The following is a 25841-nucleotide window of genomic DNA, read 5'->3' on the forward strand; positions in this document are numbered from 1 at the left end:
ACACAGTACACAGGATATACACACAGTGCACAGGATATACACACAGTGCACAGTATATACACACAGTACACAGTATATACACACAGTACACAGGATATACACACAGTACACAGGATATACACACAGTACACAGGATATACACACAGTGCACAGGATATACACACAGTACACAGGATATACACACAGTGCACAGTATATACACACAGTACACAGTATACACACAGTACACAGTATATACACACAGTGCACAGGATATACACACAGTACACAGGATATACACACAGTGCACAGGATATACACACAGTGCACAGTATATACACACAGTACACAGTATATACACACAGTACACAGGATATACACACAGTACACAGGATATATACACAGTATACACACAGTACACAGTATATACACACAGTACACAGTATATACACACAGTGCACAGTATATACACACAGTACACAGGATATATACACAGTATACACACAGTACACAGTATATACACACAGTACACAGTATATACACACAGTGCACAGTATATACACACAGTGCACAGTATATACACACAGTGCACAGTATATACACACAGTACACAGTATACACACACAGTACACAGTATATACACATAGTGCACAGGATATACACACAGTACACAGTATATACACACAGTACACAGTATATACACACAGTGCACAGGATATACACACAGTACACAGGATATACACACAGTGCACAGGATATACACACAGTGCACAGTATATACACACAGTACACAGTATATACACACAGTACACAGGATATACACACAGTACACAGGATATATACACAGTATACACACAGTACACAGTATATACACACAGTACACAGTATATACACACAGTGCACAGTATATACACACAGTGCACAGTATATACACACAGTACACAGTATACACACAGTGCACGATATACAACCAGTACACAGTATATACACACAGGATATACACACAGTACACAGGATATACACACAGTACACAGGATATACACACAGTGCACAGGATATACACACAGTACACAGTATATACACACAGTACACAGTATATACACACAGTGCACAGGATATACACACAGTACACAGGATATACACACAGTGCACAGGATATACACACAGTGCACAGTATATACACACAGTACACAGTATATACACACAGTACACAGGATATACACACAGTACACAGTATACACACAGTACACAGGATATACACACAGTGCACAGGATATACACACAGTGCACAGGATATACACACAGTGCACAGTATATACACACAGTACACAGGATATACACACAGTGCACAGGATATACACACAGTACACAGGATATACACACAGTACACAGGATATACACACAGTACACAGGATATACACACAGTACACAGGATATACACACAGTACACAGTATATACACACAGTACACAGGATATACACACAGTACACAGTATATACACACAGGATATACACACAGTGCACAGGATATACACACAGTGCACAGGATATACACACAGTGCACAGGATATACACACAGTACACAGGATATACACACAGTGCACAGGATATACACACAGTGCACAGGATATACACACAGTGCACAGTATACACACAGTGCACAGGAAATACACACAGTACACAGTATACACACAGTGCACAGGAAATACACACAGTGCACAGGATATACACACAGTATACACACAGTGCACAGGATATACACACAGTATACACACAGTGCACAGGAAATACACACAGTGCACAGGATATACACACAGTAAACAGTATACACACAGTACACAGGATATACACACAGTGCACAGGAAATACACACAGTGCACAGGATATACACACAGTGCACAGGATATATACACACACATAAATACACACAGTACACAGTATATACACACAGTACACAGTATATACACACAGTGCACAGGATATACACACAGTGCACAGGATATACACACACATAAATACACACAGTGCACAGTATATACATACAGTGCACAGGATATACACACACATAAATACACACAGTGCACAGTATATACATACAGTGCACAGGATATACACACAGTGCACAGGATATACACACAGTGCACAGGATATACACACAGTGCACAGTATATACACACAGTGCACAGGATATACACACAGTGCACAGGATATACACACAGTGCACAGTATACACACAGTGCACAGGATATACACACAGTGCACAGGATATACACACAGTACACAGGATATACACACAGTGCACAGTATACACACAGTGCACAGGATATACACACAGTGCACAGGATATACACACAGTGCACAGGATATACACACAGTGCACAGTATATACACACAGTACACAGTATATACACACAGTGCACAGGATATACACACAGTACACAGGATATACACACAGTGCACAGGATATACACACAGTGCACAGTATATACACACAGTACACAGTATATACACACAGTACACAGGATATACACACAGTACACAGGATATATACACAGTATACACACAGTACACAGTATATACACACAGTACACAGTATATACACACAGTACACAGGATATACACACAGTACACAGGATATATACACAGTATACACACAGTACACAGTATATACACACAGTACACAGTATATACACACAGTGCACAGTATATACACACAGTGCACAGTATATACACACAGTACACAGTATACACACAGTGCACGATATACAACCAGTACACAGTATATACACACAGGATATACACACAGTACACAGGATATACACACAGTACACAGGATATACACACAGTGCACAGGATATACACACAGTACACAGTATATACACACAGTACACAGTATATACACACAGTGCACAGGATATACACACAGTACACAGGATATACACACAGTGCACAGGATATACACACAGTGCACAGTATATACACACAGTACACAGTATATACACACAGTACACAGGATATACACACAGTACACAGTATACACACAGTACACAGGATATACACACAGTGCACAGGATATACACACAGTGCACAGGATATACACACAGTGCACAGTATATACACACAGTACACAGGATATACACACAGTGCACAGGATATACACACAGTACACAGGATATACACACAGTACACAGGATATACACACAGTACACAGGATATACACACAGTACACAGTATATACACACAGTACACAGGATATACACACAGTACACAGTATATACACACAGGATATACACACAGTGCACAGGATATACACACAGTGCACAGGATATACACACAGTGCACAGGATATACACAGTGCACAGGATATACACACAGTGCACAGTATATACATACAGTGCACAGGATATACACACAGTGCACAGGATATACACACAGTACACAGGATATACACACAGTGCACAGGATATACACACAGTGCACAGGATATACACACAGTGCACAGTATACACACAGTGCACAGGAAATACACACAGTACACAGTATACACACAGTGCACAGGAAATACACACAGTGCACAGGATATACACACAGTATACACACAGTGCACAGGATATACACACAGTATACACACAGTGCACAGGAAATACACACAGTGCACAGGATATACACACAGTAAACAGTATACACACAGTACACAGGATATACACACAGTGCACAGGAAATACACACAGTGCACAGGATATACACACAGTGCACAGGATATATACACACACATAAATACACACAGTACACAGTATATACACACAGTACACAGTATATACACACAGTGCACAGGATATACACACAGTGCACAGGATATACACACACATAAATACACACAGTGCACAGTATATACATACAGTGCACAGGATATACACACACATAAATACACACAGTGCACAGTATATACATACAGTGCACAGGATATACACACAGTGCACAGGATATACACACAGTGCACAGTATATACACACAGTGCACAGGATATACACACAGTGCACAGGATATACACACAGTGCACAGTATACACACAGTGCACAGGATATACACACAGTGCACAGGATATACACACAGTGCACAGGATATACACACAGTACACAGGATATACACACAGTGCACAGTATACACACAGTGCACAGGATATACACACAGTGCACAGGATATACACACAGTGCACAGGATATACACACAGTGCACAGTATATACACACAGTACACAGTATACACACAGTGCACAGGATATACACACAGTACACAGTATATACACACAGTACACAGGATATACACACAGTGCACAGGATATACACACAGTACACAGGATATACACACAGTACACAGGATATACACACAGTACACAGGATATACACACAGTACACAGGATATACACACAGTACACAGGATATACACACAGTGCACAGGATATACACACAGTGCACAGGATATACACACAGGATATACACACAGTACACAGTATATACACACAGTGCACAGGATATACACACAGTGCACAGGATATACACACACATAAATACACACAGTGCACAGTATATACATACAGTGCACAGGATATACACACACATAAATACACACAGTGCACAGTATATACATACAGTGCACAGGATATACACACAGTGCACAGGATATACACACAGTGCACAGGATATACACACAGTGCACAGTATATACACACAGTGCACAGGATATACACACAGTGCACAGGATATACACACAGTGCACAGGATATACACAGTGCACAGGATATACACACAGTATATACACACAGTACACAGGATATACACACAGTGCACAGGATATGCACACAGTACACAGGATATACACACAGTGCACAGTATACACACAGTGCACAGGATATGCACACAGTACACAGGATATACACACAGTGCACAGTATACACACAGTGCACAGGATATACACACAGTACACAGGATATACACACAGTGCACAGTATACACACAGTGCACAGGATATACACACAGTACACAGGATATACACACAGTGCACAGGATATGCACACAGTACACAGGATATACACACAGTGCACAGTATACACACAGTGCACAGGATATACACACAGTACACAGGATATACACACAGTGCACAGTATACACACAGTGCACAGGATATACACACAGTGCACAGGATATACACACAGTGCACAGGATATACACACAGTGCACAGTATATACACACAGTACACAGTATACACACAGTGCACAGGATATACACACAGTACACAGTATATACACACAGTACACAGGATATACACACAGTGCACAGGATATACACACAGTACACAGGATATACACACAGTACACAGGATATACACACAGTACACAGGATATACACACAGTGCACAGGATATACACACAGTGCACAGGATATACACACAGTGCACAGGATATACACACAGGATATACACACAGTACACAGTATATACACAGTGCACAGGATATACACACAGTACACAGGATATACACACAGTACACAGGATATACACACAGTACACAGGATATACACACAGTGCACAGGATATACACACAGTACACAGGATATACACACAGTACACAGTATACACACACAGTGCACAGTATACACACAGTACACAGTATACACACAGTACACAGGATATACACACAGTGCACAGGATATACACACAGTGCACAGGATATACACACAGTAGACAGGATATACACACAGTACACAGGATATACACACAGTACACAGGATATACACACAGTGCACAGGATATACACACAGTACACAGTATACACACAGTGCACAGTATATACACAGTACACAGGATATACACACAGTATATACACACAGTACACAGGATATACACACAGTGCACAGTATATACACACAGTGCACAGTATATACACACAGTGTACAGTATATACACACAGTTCACAGTATATACACACAGTGCACAGTATATACACACAGTGCACAGTATATACACACAGTGCACAGGATATACACACAGTGCACAGGATATACACACAGTGCACAAGATATACACAGTGCACAGGATATACACACAGTACACAGGATATACACACAGTACACAGGATATACACACAGTGCACAGGAAATACACACAGTGCACAGGATATACACACAGTGCACAGGATATATACACACACACATAAATACACACAGTACACAGTATATACACAGTACACAGTATATACACACAGTGCACAGGATATACACACAGTGCACAGGATATACACACACATAAATACACACAGTGCACAGTATATACATACAGTGCACAGGATATACACACACATAAATACACACAGTGCACAGTATATACATACAGTGCACAGGATATACACACAGTGCACAGGATATACACACAGTGCACAGTATACACACAGTGCACAGTATATACACACAGTGCACAGTATATACACACAGTGCACAGGATATACACAGTACACAGGATATACACACAGTGCACAGTATACACACAGTGCACAGGATATACACACAGTGCACAGGATATGCACACAGTACACAGGATATACACACAGTGCACAGTATACACACAGTGCACAGTATACACACAGTACACAGGATATACACACAGTGCACAGGATATACACACAGTGCACAGGATATACACACAGTGCACAGTATACACACAGTGCACAGGATATACACACAGTGCACAGGATATGCACACAGTACACAGGATATACACACAGTGCACAGTATACACACAGTGCACAGGATATACACACAGTACACAGGATATACACACAGTGCACAGGATATACACACAGTGCACAGGATATACACACAGTGCACAGGATATACACACAGTGCACAGGATATACACACAGTGCACAGGATATACACACAGTGCACAGGATATACACACAGGATATACACACAGTACACAGTATATACACAGTGCACAGGATATACACACAGTACACAGGATATACACACAGTACACAGGATATACACACAGTACACAGGATATACACACAGTGCACAGGATATACACACAGTACACAGGATATACACACAGTACACAGTATACACACACAGTGCACAGTATACACACAGTACACAGTATACACACAGTACACAGGATATACACACAGTGCACAGGATATACACACAGTGCACAGGATATACACACAGTAGACAGGATATACACACAGTACACAGGATATACACACAGTACACAGGATATACACACAGTGCACAGGATATACACACAGTACACAGTATACACACAGTGCACAGTATATACACAGTACACAGGATATACACACAGTATATACACACAGTACACAGGATATACACACAGTGCACAGTATATACACACAGTGCACAGTATATACACACAGTGTACAGTATATACACACAGTTCACAGTATATACACACAGTGCACAGTATATACACACAGTGCACAGTATATACACACAGTGCACAGGATATACACACAGTGCACAGGATATACACACAGTGCACAAGATATACACAGTGCACAGGATATACACACAGTACACAGGATATACACACAGTACACAGGATATACACACAGTGCACAGGAAATACACACAGTGCACAGGATATACACACAGTGCACAGGATATATACACACACACATAAATACACACAGTACACAGTATATACACAGTACACAGTATATACACACAGTGCACAGGATATACACACAGTGCACAGGATATACACACACATAAATACACACAGTGCACAGTATATACATACAGTGCACAGGATATACACACATAAATACACACAGTGCACAGTATATACATACAGTGCACAGGATATACACACAGTGCACAGGATATACACACAGTGCACAGGATATACACACAGTGCACAGTATACACACAGTGCACAGTATATACACACAGTGCACAGTATATACACACAGTGCACAGGATATACACACAGTGCACAGGATATACACACAGTGCACAGTATACACACAGTGCACAGGATATACACACAGTGCACAGGATATACACACAGTGCACAGTATACACACAGTGCACAGTATATACACACAGTGCACAGGATATACACACAGTGCACAGGATATACACACAGTGCACAGGATATACACACAGTGCACAGTATACACACAGTGCACAGGATATACACACAGTACACAGGATATACACACAGTACACAGGATATACACACAGTGCACAGTATACACACAGTGCACAGGATATACACACAGTACACAGGATATACACACAGTACACAGGATATACACACAGTGCACAGGATATACACACAGTACACAGGATATACACACAGTGCACAGTATACACACAGTGCACAGGATATACACACAGTGCACAGGATATGCACACAGTACACAGGATATACACACAGTGCACAGTATACACACAGTGCACAGTATACACACAGTACACAGGATATACACACAGTGCACAGGATATACACACAGTGCACAGGATATACACACAGTGCACAGTATACACACAGTGCACAGGATATACACACAGTGCACAGGATATGCACACAGTACACAGGATATACACACAGTGCACAGTATACACACAGTGCACAGGATATACACACAGTACACAGGATATACACACAGTGCACAGGATATACACACAGTGCACAGGATATACATACAGTGCACAGGATATACACACAGTGCACAGGATATACACACAGTGCACAGTATACACACAGTGCACAGGATATACACACAGTGCACAGGATATACACACAGTACACAGTATATACACACAGTACACAGTTTACACACAGTGCACAGGATATACACACAGTACACAGGATATACACACAGTACACAGGATATACACACAGTACACAGGATATACACACAGTGCACAGGATATACGCACAGTAGACAGGATATACACACAGTGCACAGGATATACACACAGTGCACAGGATATACACACAGTACACAGTATATACACACAGTACACAGGATATACACACAGTACACAGGATATACACACAGTACACAGGATATACACACAGTGCACAGGATATACACACAGTACACAGGATATACACACAGTACACAGTATATACACACAGTACACAGTATACACACAGTGCACAGTATATACACAGTACACAGGATATACACACAGTACACAGTATATACACACAGTACACAGGATATACACACAGTGCACAGGATATACACACAGTACACAGTATATACACACAGTACACAGTATATACACACAGTGCACAGGATATACACACAGTACACAGGATATACACACAGTGCACAGGATATACACACAGTGCACAGTATATACACACAGTACACAGTATATACACACAGTACACAGGATATACACACAGTACACAGTATACACACAGTACACAGGATATACACACAGTGCACAGGATATACACACAGTGCACAGGATATACACACAGTGCACAGTATATACACACAGTACACAGGATATACACACAGTGCACAGGATATACACACAGTACACAGGATATACACACAGTACACAGGATATACACACAGTACACAGGATATACACACAGTACACAGGATATACACACAGTACACAGTATATACACACAGTACACAGGATATACACACAGTACACAGTATATACACACAGGATATACACACAGTACACAGTATATACACAGTGCACAGGATATACACACAGTGCACAGGATATACACACAGTGCACAGGATATACACACAGTACACAGGATATACACACAGTGCACAGGATATACACACAGTGCACAGGATATACACACAGTGCACAGTATATACACACAGTGCACAGGATATACACACAGTACACAGTATACACACAGTGCACAGGAAATACACACAGTGCACATGACTGATGGACTAGTGAATTGCGCTCCTGGTAATCTAATAAATAAGACACCACACACTGCGTGACATGGATTAAAATTTTGGCCACAGCAGCCCTTTATTTTAATAAGAAAAAACATCAATAAGAAAAAACAAGATTATCGGCCCAGAGATGTGGTTGTTATAAATCCCAGCCCCATATCCCCCTCCGCCGTGTACACCTAGCTCAAGGGGGAATCTGGGTATACCCCTTGATCATTTTCCTTGTGTCCGCTGAGCTCCTCCCCAGGGACCCATCTATTCCACTGTCCACTGAGCTCCTCCCCAGGGACCCATATTCCACTGTCCGCTGAGCTCTGGCCCAGGGACCCCATTAAAAACATAATTCTCCAACCAACAAAGAGGGGGTTTAAACAACCACATCCCGCCGCCGCCAAATGCTGCTGTAACATACAATATTAAAATGTTAATACAATATTAATATGTTGATATGACATTGTCAATTTGGATACATTACTGATAACAATTGATACAATACGATACAATACTAATAATGTTGATAAAATACCGATGATGTTGAATACCAATAACATTGTTAGAATATTGACAGTGTTGCAAAGTCCTGATATTGATACATTTCCCTTTATTATAGGGAGGGTGGGTGGGACAACTGCTTGTTCAGTCTTTAAGTCCAGGACAAAGGAATGACACCTTAACATGGGACCTATTTCTTATATGGCCCCTGCCCCCATCTCTCCTCCTGCTCGCCCACCACCACATTCCTTAGGTAAAAACCCCCATCCCTTACTCCTTAACCCTTTCCTGGATCTATCACTGCCTCAGTCATGTACGTTACGTCTATCTGCCTTCACTCTGCTGGATATACACACAGTATACACACAGTGCACAGGAAATACACACAGTGCACAGGATATACACACAGTAAACAGTATACACACAGTACACAGGATATACACACAGTGCACAGGAAATACACACAGTGCACAGGATATACACACAGTGCACAGGATATATACACACACATAAATACACACAGTACACAGTATATACACACAGTACACAGTATATACACACAGTGCACAGGATATACACACAGTGCACAGGATATACACACACATAAATACACACAGTGCACAGTATATACATACAGTGCACAGGATATACACACACATAAATACACACAGTGCACAGTATATACATACAGTGCACAGGATATACACACAGTGCACAGGATATACACACAGTGCACAGGATATACACACAGTGCACAGTATATACACACAGTGCACAGGATATACACACAGTGCACAGGATATACACACAGTGCACAGGATATACACACAGTGCACAGTATACACACAGTGCACAGGATATACACACAGTGCACAGGATATACACACAGTACACAGGATATACACACAGTGCACAGTATATACACACAGTACACAGTATACACACAGTACACAGGATATACACACAGTGCACAGGATATACACACAGTACACAGTATATACACACAGTACACAGGATATACACACAGTGCACAGGATATACACACAGTACACAGGATATACACACAGTACACAGGATATACACACAGTACACAGGATATACACACAGTGCACAGGATATACACACAGTACACAGTATATACACACAGTACACAGGATATACACACAGTGCACAGGATATACACACAGTACACAGGATATACACACAGTACACAGTATATACACACAGTACACAGGATATACACACAGTACACAGTATATACACACAGTACACAGGATATACACACAGTGCACAGGATATACACACAGTACACAGGATATACACACAGTACACAGGATATACACACAGTACACAGGATATACACACAGTACACAGGATATACACACAGTACACAGGATATACACACAGTGCACAGGATATACACACACATAAATACACACAGTGCACAGTATATACATACAGTGCACAGGATATACACACACATAAATACACACAGTGCACAGTATATACATACAGTGCACAGGATATACATACAGTGCACAGGATATACACACAGTGCACAGGATATACACACAGTGCACAGGATATACACACAGTGCACAGTATATACACACAGTGCACAGGATATACACACAGTGCACAGGATATACACACAGTGCACAGTATACACACAGTGCACAGGATATACACACAGTGCACAGGATATACACACAGTGCACAGGATATACACACAGTGCACAGTATATACACACAGTACACAGTATACACACAGTGCACAGGATATACACACAGTACACAGTATATACACACAGTACACAGGATATACACACAGTGCACAGGATATACACACAGTACACAGGATATACACACAGTACACAGGATATACACACAGTACACAGGATATACACACAGTACACAGGATATACACACAGTACACAGGATATACACACAGTGCACAGGATATACACACAGTGCACAGGATATACACACAGGATATACACACAGTACACAGTATATACACACAGTACACAGTATATACACACAGTGCACAGGATATACATACAGTGCACAGGATATACACACACATAAATACACACAGTGCACAGTATATACATACAGTGCACAGGATATACACACACATAAATACACACAGTGCACAGTATATACATACAGTGCACAGGATATACACACAGTGCACAGGATATACACACAGTGCACAGGATATACACACAGTGCACAGTATATACACACAGTGCACAGGATATACACACAGTGCACAGGATATACACACAGTGCACAGGATATACACAGTGCACAGGATATACACACAGTATATACACACAGTACACAGGATATACACACAGTGCACAGGATATGCACACAGTACACAGGATATACACACAGTGCACAGTATACACACAGTGCACAGGATATGCACACAGTGCACAGTATACACACAGTGCACAGGATATACACACAGTACACAGGATATACACACAGTGCACAGTATACACACAGTGCACAGGATATACACACAGTACACAGGATATACACACAGTGCACAGGATATGCACACAGTACACAGGATATACACACAGTGCACAGTATACACACAGTGCACAGGATATACACACAGTACACAGGATATACACACAGTGCACAGTATACACACAGTGCACAGGATATACACACAGTGCACAGGATATACACACAGTGCACAGGATATACACACAGTGCACAGGATATACACACAGTGCACAGTATATACACACAGTACACAGTATACACACAGTGCACAGGATATACACACAGTACACAGTATATACACACAGTACACAGGATATACACACAGTGCACAGGATATACACACAGTACACAGGATATACACACAGTACACAGGATATACACACAGTACACAGGATATACACACAGTACACAGGATATACACACAGTGCACAGGATATACACACAGTGCACAGGATATACACACAGGATATACACACAGTACAGAGTATATACACAGTGCACAGGATATACACACAGTACACAGGATATACACACAGTACACAGGATATACACACAGTACACAGGATATACACACAGTGCACAGGATATACACACAGTACACAGGATATACACACAGTACACAGTATACACACACAGTGCACAGTATACACACAGTACACAGTATACACACAGTACACAGGATATACACACAGTGCACAGGATATACACACAGTGCACAGGATATACACACAGTAGACAGGATATACACACAGTACACAGGATATACACACAGTACACAGGATATACACACAGTGCACAGGATATACACACAGTACACAGTATACACACAGTGCACAGTATATACACAGTACACAGGATATACACACAGTATATACACACAGTACACAGGATATACACACAGTGCACAGTATATACACACAGTGCACAGTATATACACACAGTGTACAGTATATACACACAGTTCACAGTATATACACACAGTACACAGGATATACACACAGTGCACAGGATATACACACAGTGCACAGTATATACACACAGTGCACAGTATATACACACAGTGCACAGGATATACACACAGTGCACAGGATATACACACAGTGCACAAGATATACACAGTGCACAGGATATACACACAGTACACAGGATATACACACAGTACACAGGATATACACACAGTGCACAGGAAATACACACAGTGCACAGGATATACACACAGTGCACAGGATATATACACACACACATAAATACACACAGTACACAGTATATACACAGTACACAGTATATACACACAGTGCACAGGATATACACACAGTGCACAGGATATACACACACATAAATACACACAGTGCACAGTATATACATACAGTGCACAGGATATACACACATAAATACACACAGTGCACAGTATATACATACAGTGCACAGGATATACACACAGTGCACAGGATATACACACAGTGCACAGGATATACACACAGTGCACAGTATACACACAGTGCACAGTATATACACACAGTGCACAGTATATACACACAGTGCACAGGATATACACACAGTACACAGGATATACACACAGTGCACAGTATACACACAGTGCACAGGATATACACACAGTGCACAGGATATGCACACAGTACACAGGATATACACACAGTGCACAGTATACACACAGTGCACAGTATACACACAGTACACAGGATATACACACAGTGCACAGGATATACACACAGTGCACAGGATATACACACAGTGCACAGTATACACACAGTGCACAGGATATACACACAGTGCACAGGATATGCACACAGTACACAGGATATACACACAGTGCACAGTATACACACAGTGCACAGGATATACACACAGTACACAGTATATACACACAGTGCACAGGATATACACACAGTGCACAGTATATACACACAGTACACAGGATATACACACAGTGCACAGGATATACACACAGTGCACAGGATATACACACAGTGCACAGGATATACACACAGTGCACAGGATATACACACAGTGCACAGTATACACACAGTGCACAGGATATACACACAGTGCACAGGATATACACACAGTACACAGTATATACACACAGTACACAGTTTACACACAGTGCACAGGATATACACACAGTACACAGGATATACACACAGTACACAGGATATACACACAGTACACAGGATATACACACAGTGCACAGGATATACGCACAGTAGACAGGATATACACACAGTGCACAGGATATACACACAGTGCACAGGATATACACACAGTACACAGTATATACACACAGTACACAGGATATACACACAGTACACAGGATATACACACAGTGCACAGGATATACACACAGTGCACAGGATATACACACAGTACACAGGATATACACACAGTACACAGTATATACACACAGTACACAGTATACACACAGTGCACAGTATATACACAGTACACAGGATATACACACAGTACACAGTATATACACACAGTACACAGTATATACACACAGTACACAGGATATACACAGTGCACAGTATATACACACAGTGCACAGTATATACACACAGTGCACAGTATATACACACAGTTCACAGTATATACACACAGTGCACAGTATATACACACAGTGCACAGTATATACACACAGTGCACAGGATATACACACAGTGCACAGGATATACACAGTGCACAGGATATACACAGTGCACAGGATATACACAGTGCACAGGATATACACACAGTGCACAGGATATACACACAGTGCACAGGATATACACAGTGCACAGGATATACACAGTCCACAGGATATACACAGTGCACAGGATATACACACAGTGCACATGACTGATGGACTAGTGAATTGCGCTCCTGGAAACCTAATAAATAAGACACCACACACTGCGTGACATGGATTAAAATTTTGGCCACAGCAGCCCTTTATTTTTAATAAGAAAAAACATCAACAAGAAAAAACAAGATTATCGGCCCAGAGATGTGGTTGTTATAAATCCCAGCCCCATATCCCCCTCCGCCGTGTACACCTAGCTCAAGGGGGAATCTGGGTATACCCCTTGATCATTTTCCTTGTGTCCGCTGAGCTCCTCCCCAGGGACCCATCTATTCCACTGTCCACTGAGCTCCTCCCCAGGGACCCATATTCCACTGTCCGCTGAGCTCTGGCCCAGGGACCCCATTAAAAACATAATTCTCCAACCAACAAAGAGGGGGTTTAAACAACCACATCCCGCCAAGACTCGCTCTTGTGACACCTTACAAGAGTGAGTTCCTCCACAACTTAATGGCTCGTTCTACTCCTTCTTGTATTCCCAACATCCATATATCAATGCCAATGTCATTAAGATGTACCTTATCATCTCTCCAAAAATGTTCCTTTGTATTTTCCAGCATCTGGTGACGTATGGCCACCCCTCCGTTTTCCAACACAAATTTTGTGATTTTTTTATTAACTTTTATCCTTGTATTATTGATGCGAGCCACTGATCGCGCTGTTCTCCACATTTGTCTAGCTACTATATCCGACCAGACCCCCACTGTTTCTGGGTAAGACCTCCATAAATTCAACATATCAAGCTTTATGTTCCTAACTAAATGTCTTGATGTTCTTATTGCTAAATCATTACCACCTAAATGGATAAGTAAGACGTCCGGGGGGCGGTAGAACTCCACATGATACTGGATTTCTCTCAACAGCTGATGCCACTGCATTCCCCTCTTTCCTATCCATGTCACCCGTGCCAAGGAACTGGGCAACCCCAACTGTTTGCCATTAGGCCTGACTGCTGCACGTAAGGCCCCCCAAAAAACAATTGAATGTCCCATGATCCAAACCAGGCATTGCTGTTCAGCTAAAACAAAAAACAAAAACACAATTATCACACAATTGTCTAAATGAAGACACAACTACTATAAGATTACCACAATGTACACATATATATACATGTACGCCATTTATAATAAATGTAATCGAATGTAACTCTTAAATCTGCTCGATTCCCATCTCCCGATTTTTTTAACTATGTCAGGCCCTAAGCCCCATCTACAGCTTCTGTGGCTGCTCCTATCCTAAATGAGTGTGAAGTGAATGCATTTGGAGACTCTCCCAATATTGTCAGGCATTTTTTAAGAACTGCTGTGAATTGAAATTGTGACAATGACTTACAATCCTCATGAATTGCTTAAAGGAAACAATGTGATCCATTTTCCTCTACCCTGTTGATCAGTTTTTGACTTTGCCAGAAAACATTCTAATCTGTCTGTGTACTGATGCACGTCCTCAGCTTGTAGACCCCCTCTGTCTGTGTACTGATGCACGTCCTCGTCTTGTAGACCCCCACTTCTGGTGGAGCTACTCGACACCAACTCGCTGATTCTCAAAAGCGCCAAAAAAAAAGGCCAGTGTGAATGCACAACTAAAGAGAAACACTTCAAACGGACTGCTCCAGACTCGGCCTAGTACACTCAGCATCTGCTGCAATAACTGGAAAGAAATCGGACGCCGTTTATCTCTGGTCTTCTTACAACTTTTTCTGTAACCCTTTAGGGCCTGCTTAGCTAAAAAATGCTTTGTGTAATCAGTGAAGTCGTGCAACTTAAACCAAAAAGCTAATCCAGACATTTTACTATCAATAGTGGACAATGAAGTACCATCCACAAAGGCCCTGCTAATGTAAAATAACAACAAGGAAACATTGTCATGTAACCTGGCATCATGTCCCACTAGCATCAGCCACAGAATTGCAAACACCGGGGACATGCACAGCTGTAATCTGACAATGTGACTTTAAACAGCGCAGCACTAGATGACGCAGCAACGTAACAACAGGCAGGGAAGACGCTGATTGTTTGTTGATGACTTCTACAACTCCCAAGTTATCACAATGAAATCTCACTTTTCGGTTTTGGAAAATATTGCACCAAATTTCACAAGCAACCACTATGGGGAACAATTCAAGGAGTACTAAGTTTCGTGTTAACCCATTGTTTCTCCAACTCTCTGGCCACCTATCTGCACACCACTGTCCCGAACAATATGCACCAAAACCAGTTGACCCCGCTGCATCAGTGTGGATGTCTAGATCAAAATTTGAAACCGGTGGTCTGATCCACAATGACCTCCCATTAAACTCTATTAAGAACTGTTCCCATACCGCCAGATCGTCCTTTAATGTTCTAGCCAGCCGCACAAAGTGATGTGGAAAGGTTATGCCTGAGGTAGCTGCAGCTAGGCGCCTACAACCAACTCTACCCATTGGAATAATGCGACACGCAAAGTTCATTTTTCCTAACAGCGATTGTAGATCCTTTAATCTGATCTTACGGTGGGATCTAGCTTCTCTGACTGCCTCCAGCAGATCACTGACCTTGTCATCCGGTAATCTGCACTCCATTGCTTCACTGTCAATCAAAATTCCTAAAAACTTGATAAGTGTAGACAGGCCTTCTGTTTTATCTGATGCTAACGGTACTCCAAAACACTTAAAAACCGACTGAATCGCTGCCAATAATGAAGCACAAACAAATGACTTTGGTGGACCAATACATAGGAAATCATCTAGATAATGCAGGACAGAACGCACGCCGGCTTCCTTCTTTACTACCCACTCCAAAAATGTGCTAAATGATTCAAACAAGGAGCATGAGATGGAGCAGCCCATCGGTAAACACAAGTCTACATAAAACCTTCCCTGCCACTGACAACCCAAGAGATGGAAGCTTTCTGGATGGACTGGTAAGAGTCTAAAGGCAGCTTCAATGTCTGTTTTTGCCATTAAAGCTCCTCTGCCGTACTTCTGAACCCATGCAATCGCTGTATCAAATGAAGTATACGAGACTGTGCAAAGTTCCTGATCGATTCCATCATTAACTGAGCTTCCATGAGGGAAGGACAGATGATGGATCAGCCTAAACTTATTGGGTTCCTTCTTTGGGACCACTCCCAATGGAGAGACTCTTAAGTTTTCTATTGGCATTTTGGGGAATGGGCCTGCCATGCGGCCCAGGTCAATTTCTTTGTTTAGTTTTGTGGAGACAATGTGAGAATATGTATCAGCTGAAGCAAGGTTACGAGAACAGGTTAATGGGCCTGAAGTAGATGGGATCTTAAAACCTTCTGAGAAACCCTCCCCCAGCAATTGTGCTGCTTTTCTATCTGGGTACCTGCTTAGATAGCCCACCATCTCCCCGAGTCTAATTGGGGTTTCCCCCTTTTTGGTTAATCTCTGCTGTTGGGGTTTTATTTCGTGTAAAGCATTTTGATAGGCTATGGTTTCCACTACAGAAGGTGCATTCATGTTTGTACCTGCATGTGTTTCCGAATCTGCACTGGCTATCATTGAACTGCCAGCAGCAACCTTTTCTGTTTGCTGCCGACAATCCGCTTGCTGATGATCTGCCGACATAGCCCTGAAAGGGCTGATTAACCCCACGTGGCGCTGTCATGAGACGCATCCATAAACTAATATCTTTGTGCTCCCAACGAATCCCTTGGCGACCAGCCTTTCGTTGGCGAAACTGCTCATCATAGCGCAGCCATGCTAAACCTCCATACACACGGTGCGCCTCCCCGATAGAATTCATGTAACAAAATAAGGCAGAGCAATGTTCAGGAGTTTTTTGGCCTATTACACTTGCTAATATGGCAAAGGCCTGGAACCAATTGCTAAATGTTTGGGGGATGAGACAATACCGTCTTTCTTGTTCCTCTCTTTTCCTCTCATCAAACCTTACTCTATCCAAGTTATATTTTTCTAAGGGCAATAATGAAAATATTTCCACATATTCGTCGGCCCAAATCTTCTCCCTAACCTCCTGTTTCAAATGAATTCCTAGAGGACCCTCAAAACATACATATAATTCTCCTTTTGCTGCATCAGATATGGAACCCCTTGTGAAATTACTGCGTCCTCCTGTGTCTCTGGATCAGCACACGACTGACTTACCACCTCCGGTGTCCGGGGACCATTCCCGCACCATGCAGCAATAGGAGAAGAAGTTATGGGTAAGCTAGACTGACTCAAAGCCTCCTTAACCCCGGACACTAATTGCTGTACTACTGAATTAAGATCCCATCCTACATTGCCGGGAACTGTACCCCTAACTGCGCCCACTGGATTCATTACAGGTGTTGTTACACTAGATATAGGACAAGAAAAAGTGTTCTCACCAATACCTGGCTGCGTCCTAGGTTGACCAGCCGTTCGTGACGTATTAGTTATAGTCTCTACAGCCCCTCCATTATTGAAGTGCTGCGTGCTGCTGCCCTCTAGTGGGGAGTCGTTATCTGTGTCATAGTCATTGTCTGGAATCTCTTCTGAGTCTTGTAGCTGTAGATTTCTTGCCGGACTCATATCCTGAGCCGGCCGAAGAAGTCTTTGTCTGGTTAAAGTACTTTTGCGCAGTTGTCTTTTCGGATTCCTACCACTCCTCGTGTAATGAGAACCCGGATCCGGAAATGTTGTGTGTCCTAAGCCAATCCCCCCGTGTTGGTTTATTTCCTGGGGTGAGGCCGTATGATGTCCTCTAGAATGATGCAAAGTTTGTTGAGGAAGTTCTAAGGATCCATCGTGGGCTGTGGTCACGTCAGTTGTAGCTTGTGTGGCTGCTTCTCTGGCTGGCACCTCAGTAGAGCTGGACTTTCTCCTTGCACTTCTTGGTGTCTCTCTGGTTAGATGGTCGGGCTCTTTTCTCTGTCCTTTGTTATTCTTGTACTGTAGTTTCCTTCCTGGTTTGTAAGATGGATCAGAGGCCGTGCTGCGCTTTGCTCTTTTCCTAGAGGTAACGGAAGGACTTATGATCCTATTGTGAGTCCTATTGGCCATTTCAGAAGTTAGTCTCTCAGGAGGTCTGGATCTTCTTAGAGTTTGATGTTCAGAAAGTTCAGAAGGGACAGATGCTGTATCCCGGGCATTCTTCAGCAATTCGTCTAGCTGGGCCTGAATCCATTCGGGCCTACATGTCAAAGCCGCGGCCTGAACGCTCTTCAGCAAGGCATCCAAACTGCTTGTTCAGTCTTTGAGTCCAGGACAAAGGAATGACACCTTAACATGGGACCTATTTCTTATATGGCCCCTGCCCCCATCTCTCCTCCTGCTCGCTCACCCCCACCACCACATTCCTTAGGTAAAACCCCCATCCCTTACTCCTTAACCCTTTCCTGGATCTATCACTGCCTCAGTCATGTACGTTACGGCTATCTGCCTTCACTCTGCTGGATATACACAGTGCACAGGATATACACACAGTGCACAGGATATACACACAGTACACAGGATATACACACAGTGCACAGGATATACACACAGTGCACAGGATATACACACAGTGCACAGGATATACACACAGTACACAGGATATACACACAGTGCACAGTATACACACTGCACAGGATATACACACAGTACACAGGATATACACACAGTGCACAGGATATACACACAGTGCACAGGATATACACACAGTGCACAGGATATACACACAGTACACAGTATATACACACAGTACACAGTATATACACACAGTACACAGTATATACACACAGTACACAGTATATAAACACACAGTACACAGTATATACACACAGTGCACAGTATATACACAGTACACAGTATATACACACAGTGCACAGTATATACACACAGTGCACAGTATATACACACAGTACACAGTATATACACACAGTGCACAGTATATACACACAGTACACAGTATATACACACAGTGCACAGGATATACACACAGTGCACAGGATATACACACAGTGCACAGTATATACACACAGTGCACAGTATATACACACAGTGCACAGGATATACACACAGTGCACAGTATATACACACAGTACACAGTATATACACACAGTACACAGTATACACACAGTACACAGTATACACACAGTGCACAGGATATACACACAGTACACAGTATACACACAGTACACAGGATATACACACAGTGCACAGGATATACACACAGTACACAGTATACACACAGTACACAGGATATACACACAGTGCACAGGATATACACACAGTACACAGGATATACACACAGTGCACAGGATATACACACAGTACACAGGATATACACACAGTACACAGGATATACACACAGTGCACAGGATATACACACAGTACACAGGATATACACACAGTATATACACACAGTATACAGTATATACACACAGTGCACAGTATATACACACAGTGCACAGTATATACACACAGTACACAGTATATACACACAGTGCACAGCATATAGTATATACACACACTGCCTCCGCCCTCATGCTGCTGCCGCCGCACAGTATATAGTATATACACACAGTATACAGTATATAGTATATACACACACTGTCTCCGTCCTCATGCTGCTGTACACAGTATACACAGTATATAGTATATACACACACTGCCTCCGTCCTCATGCTGCTGTACACAGTATACACAGTATATAGTATATACACACACTGCCTCCGCCCTCATGCTGCTGTACACAGTATATAGTATATAGTATATACACACACTGCCTCCGTCCTCATGCTGCTGTACACAGTATACACAGTATATAGTATATACACACACTGCCTCCGTCCTCATGCTGCTGTACACAGTATATACAGTATATAGTATATACACACACTGCCTCCGTCCTCATGCTGCTGTACACAGTACACAGTATATACACACACTGCCTCCGCCCTCATGCTGCTGTACACAGTATACACAGTATATAGTATATACACACACTGCCTCCGTCCTCATGCTGCTGTGCACAGTATATAGTATATACACACACTGCCTCCGTCCTCATGCTGCTGTACACAGTATACAGTATATAGTATATATACACACTGCCTCCGTCCTCATGCTGCTGTACACAGTATATAGTATATACACACACTGCCTCCGCCCTCATGCTGCTGTACACAGTATACACAGTATATAGAATATACACACACTGCCTCCGTCCTCATGCTGCTGTACACAGTATACACAGTATATAGTATATACACACACTGCCTCCGTCCTCATGCTGCTGTGCACAGTATATAGTATATACACACACTGCCTCCGTCCTCATGCTGCTGTACACAGTATACAGTATATAGTATATATACACACTGCCTCCGTCCTCATGCTGCTGTACACAGTATATAGTATATACACACACTGCCTCCGCCCTCATGCTGCTGTACACAGTATACACAGTATATAGTATATACACACACTGCCTCCGCCCTCATGCTGCTGTACACAGTATACACAGTATATAGTATATATACACACTGCCTCCGTCCTCATGCTGCTGTACACAGTATATAGTATATACACACACTGCCTCCGTCCTCATGCTGCTGTACACAGTATACACAGTATATAGTATATACACACACTGCCTCCGTCCTCATGCTGCTGTACACAGTATACAGTATATAGTATATACACACACTGCCTCCGCCCTCATGCTGCTGTACACAGTATACACAGTATATAGTATATACACACACTGCCTCCGTCCTCATGCTGCTGTACACAGTATACACAGTATATAGTATATACACACACTGCCTCCGTCCTCATGCTGCTGTACACAGTATACACAGTATATAGTATATACACACACTGCCTCCGCCCTCATGCTGCTGTACACAGTATACACAGTATATAGTATATACACACACTGCCTCCGTCCTCATGCTGCTGTACACAGTATACAGTATATAGTATATACACACACTGCCCCCGTCCTCATGCTGCTGTACACAGTATACACAGTATATAGTATATACACACACTGCCTCCGCCCTCATGCTGCTGTACACAGTATACACAGTATATAGTATATACACACACTGCCTCCGTCCTCATGCTGCTGTACACAGTATACAGTATATAGTATATACACACACTGCCCCCGTCCTCATGCTGCTGTACACAGTATACAGTATATAGTATATACACACACTGCCTCCGTCCTCATGCTGCTGTACACAGTATACACAGTATATAGTATATATCCTCTTGAGGCACTTCCATCCCTGGGAGTAGGGGGAGGTGGGCCTAGAGTCCAACTAGTGTAAACTCTGCTTACCTGGGAGATTCAGGCAGAGTGAGCTGAAACTTGAAGGGAGCAGGAGCTCCAGCCTGTGTGGCTGTGGACACGGACGGAGCTAGGCCTGTGTGGCTGTGGACACGGACGGAGCTAGGCCTGTGTGGCGGCCCGTGGGATTGTGTGGAACTCTTTGGACTACTGTAAGGACGATTGCTTTGTAATCCGGTCCGAGGATTGTCGGGAAGGGCCCCCGAATCTGTTTTACGTGGACTTATCGTGTGCTGTTCTTGCATTCCTGTTAATAAACCTGTTGGATCGTCCCTCGGCCTCGTCCATCCTTTGCTCTGTTGTACACCCCCGTCACAAACTGGTTGGCAGCGGCGGGATCAGAGCAGAAGAAATAGAGGACAACAGCCAATCGACGTCTGAAACCAGAACCTCAGGATACAGGAACTGGACTGTGGCGAGTCTACAAACAAAGGCCCGTGAATTAGGTGTCGGCTACAAAGGACTCTCTAAGGAGCAACTAATTGAGGCATTGGAACACGCTTGCCTGCAAGATGGCACCGAGGAACAATTTCCACAGCAAGGGGAGCAAAGACGGGAGCCGGAGGTGAATACCCAAAAAAGTCAATGGGTTGTGTGGTACAAGGAAAAGATGGCACTGCTTGGAGATGAGGCCACCATAGAAGATAAGAGGGAGGCCATGCGTGGAGCTGAAGAGAAGGAGCGCAGGATGGAGGAGATGGCATTGCTGGATAAGCAGCTCGCTGTGGAAGCCGCGAGAGGTTCCAGACAGACTGTAACCCCAGCACCCATCATGAGGGAACTTCCCAGAGTGTCCCGCAAAGACTTCAAGCAGTTTAATGAGGCTGCTGGTGACATTGAGGGCTTCTTCCAGGACTTTGAGCATCAGTGTCGATTAATGGAAGTCCCAGAAAGGGAGCGCGTCCGGCATCTGGTTGGGCTCTTAGAGGGTGGAGCTGCTGCAGCCTATAGAGCTATGGACCCTCGGTGGAACTGTGAGTACGCGGATATTAAACAGACTATTCTAGAACATTATGCTGTAACGCCAGACACTTACAGGACTCAGTTCCGTACTCTAGCATGTGATGAGGAAGTGTCCTTCAAGATGTATGCCCACAAACTCAAACATCTGTGGCATCGTTGGTTGGAGGCAGAGGAGGCCTTAACCTTGGAGACCGTCCTCCAGGTCCTCCTAAAAGAGCAGTTTTACTTCAAGTGCCCCGCTGAGATCCGGGAATGGGTGCGTGAAAGGAGACCAGCCACTGTGGAGGAAGCTGCAGCTCTAGCTGATGAGGCTCTCACCATCAAGCCTCAGTGGAGAAAACTACTACCCAGTGAGAAAAAAAACACCAACCCCCCAACGCTGGTGGCCCCTGGTCCCTCTGGCCCCAATGTTCACCATCACCCTAGACCGTCAACTCATGGGGACCTTCGTGTGACTGTGCCTCGCATTACTCATGCTCCACCTTTGGGAATACGACGCGGAGGAAGAATCCCAGAGCGCAGATGTTATGGATGTGGGCAGCCTGGGCACATGCAATTCCAATGTCCAGGTGTTCGTAGACAGAACAGCTACAGACCGCCTTTGCCTGTTCATTACCTACAGACACCTTCACCAGGAGAAGAGCTGGATTCTGTGCCTGATGACTTGCCAAGTGACTCAGATATCCTGGCTCCCCTACCCGGAGTCTATGGGGTGCGAGCTCCAGCCACCTGTTCTTCTGATCTTCAGGACAAACATCTACAGGAGGTCGTGCTGGAT

The 25841-nt window shown here is 43.1% G+C and overlaps 1 protein-coding gene across 1 annotated transcript in view; it reads right to left on the reverse strand.

The window, feature by feature from the left end:
* PRSS54 (serine protease 54) overlaps window positions 1-25841 on the reverse strand; it is a 151558-nt gene that overhangs the window by 53138 nt on the left and 72579 nt on the right. The window lies entirely within an intron of this gene.

This window comes from Anomaloglossus baeobatrachus, unplaced genomic scaffold (genome assembly GCF_048569485.1).
Source record: "Anomaloglossus baeobatrachus isolate aAnoBae1 unplaced genomic scaffold, aAnoBae1.hap1 Scaffold_86, whole genome shotgun sequence".
In the NCBI taxonomy this organism is placed as follows: Eukaryota; Metazoa; Chordata; class Amphibia; order Anura; family Aromobatidae; genus Anomaloglossus; species Anomaloglossus baeobatrachus.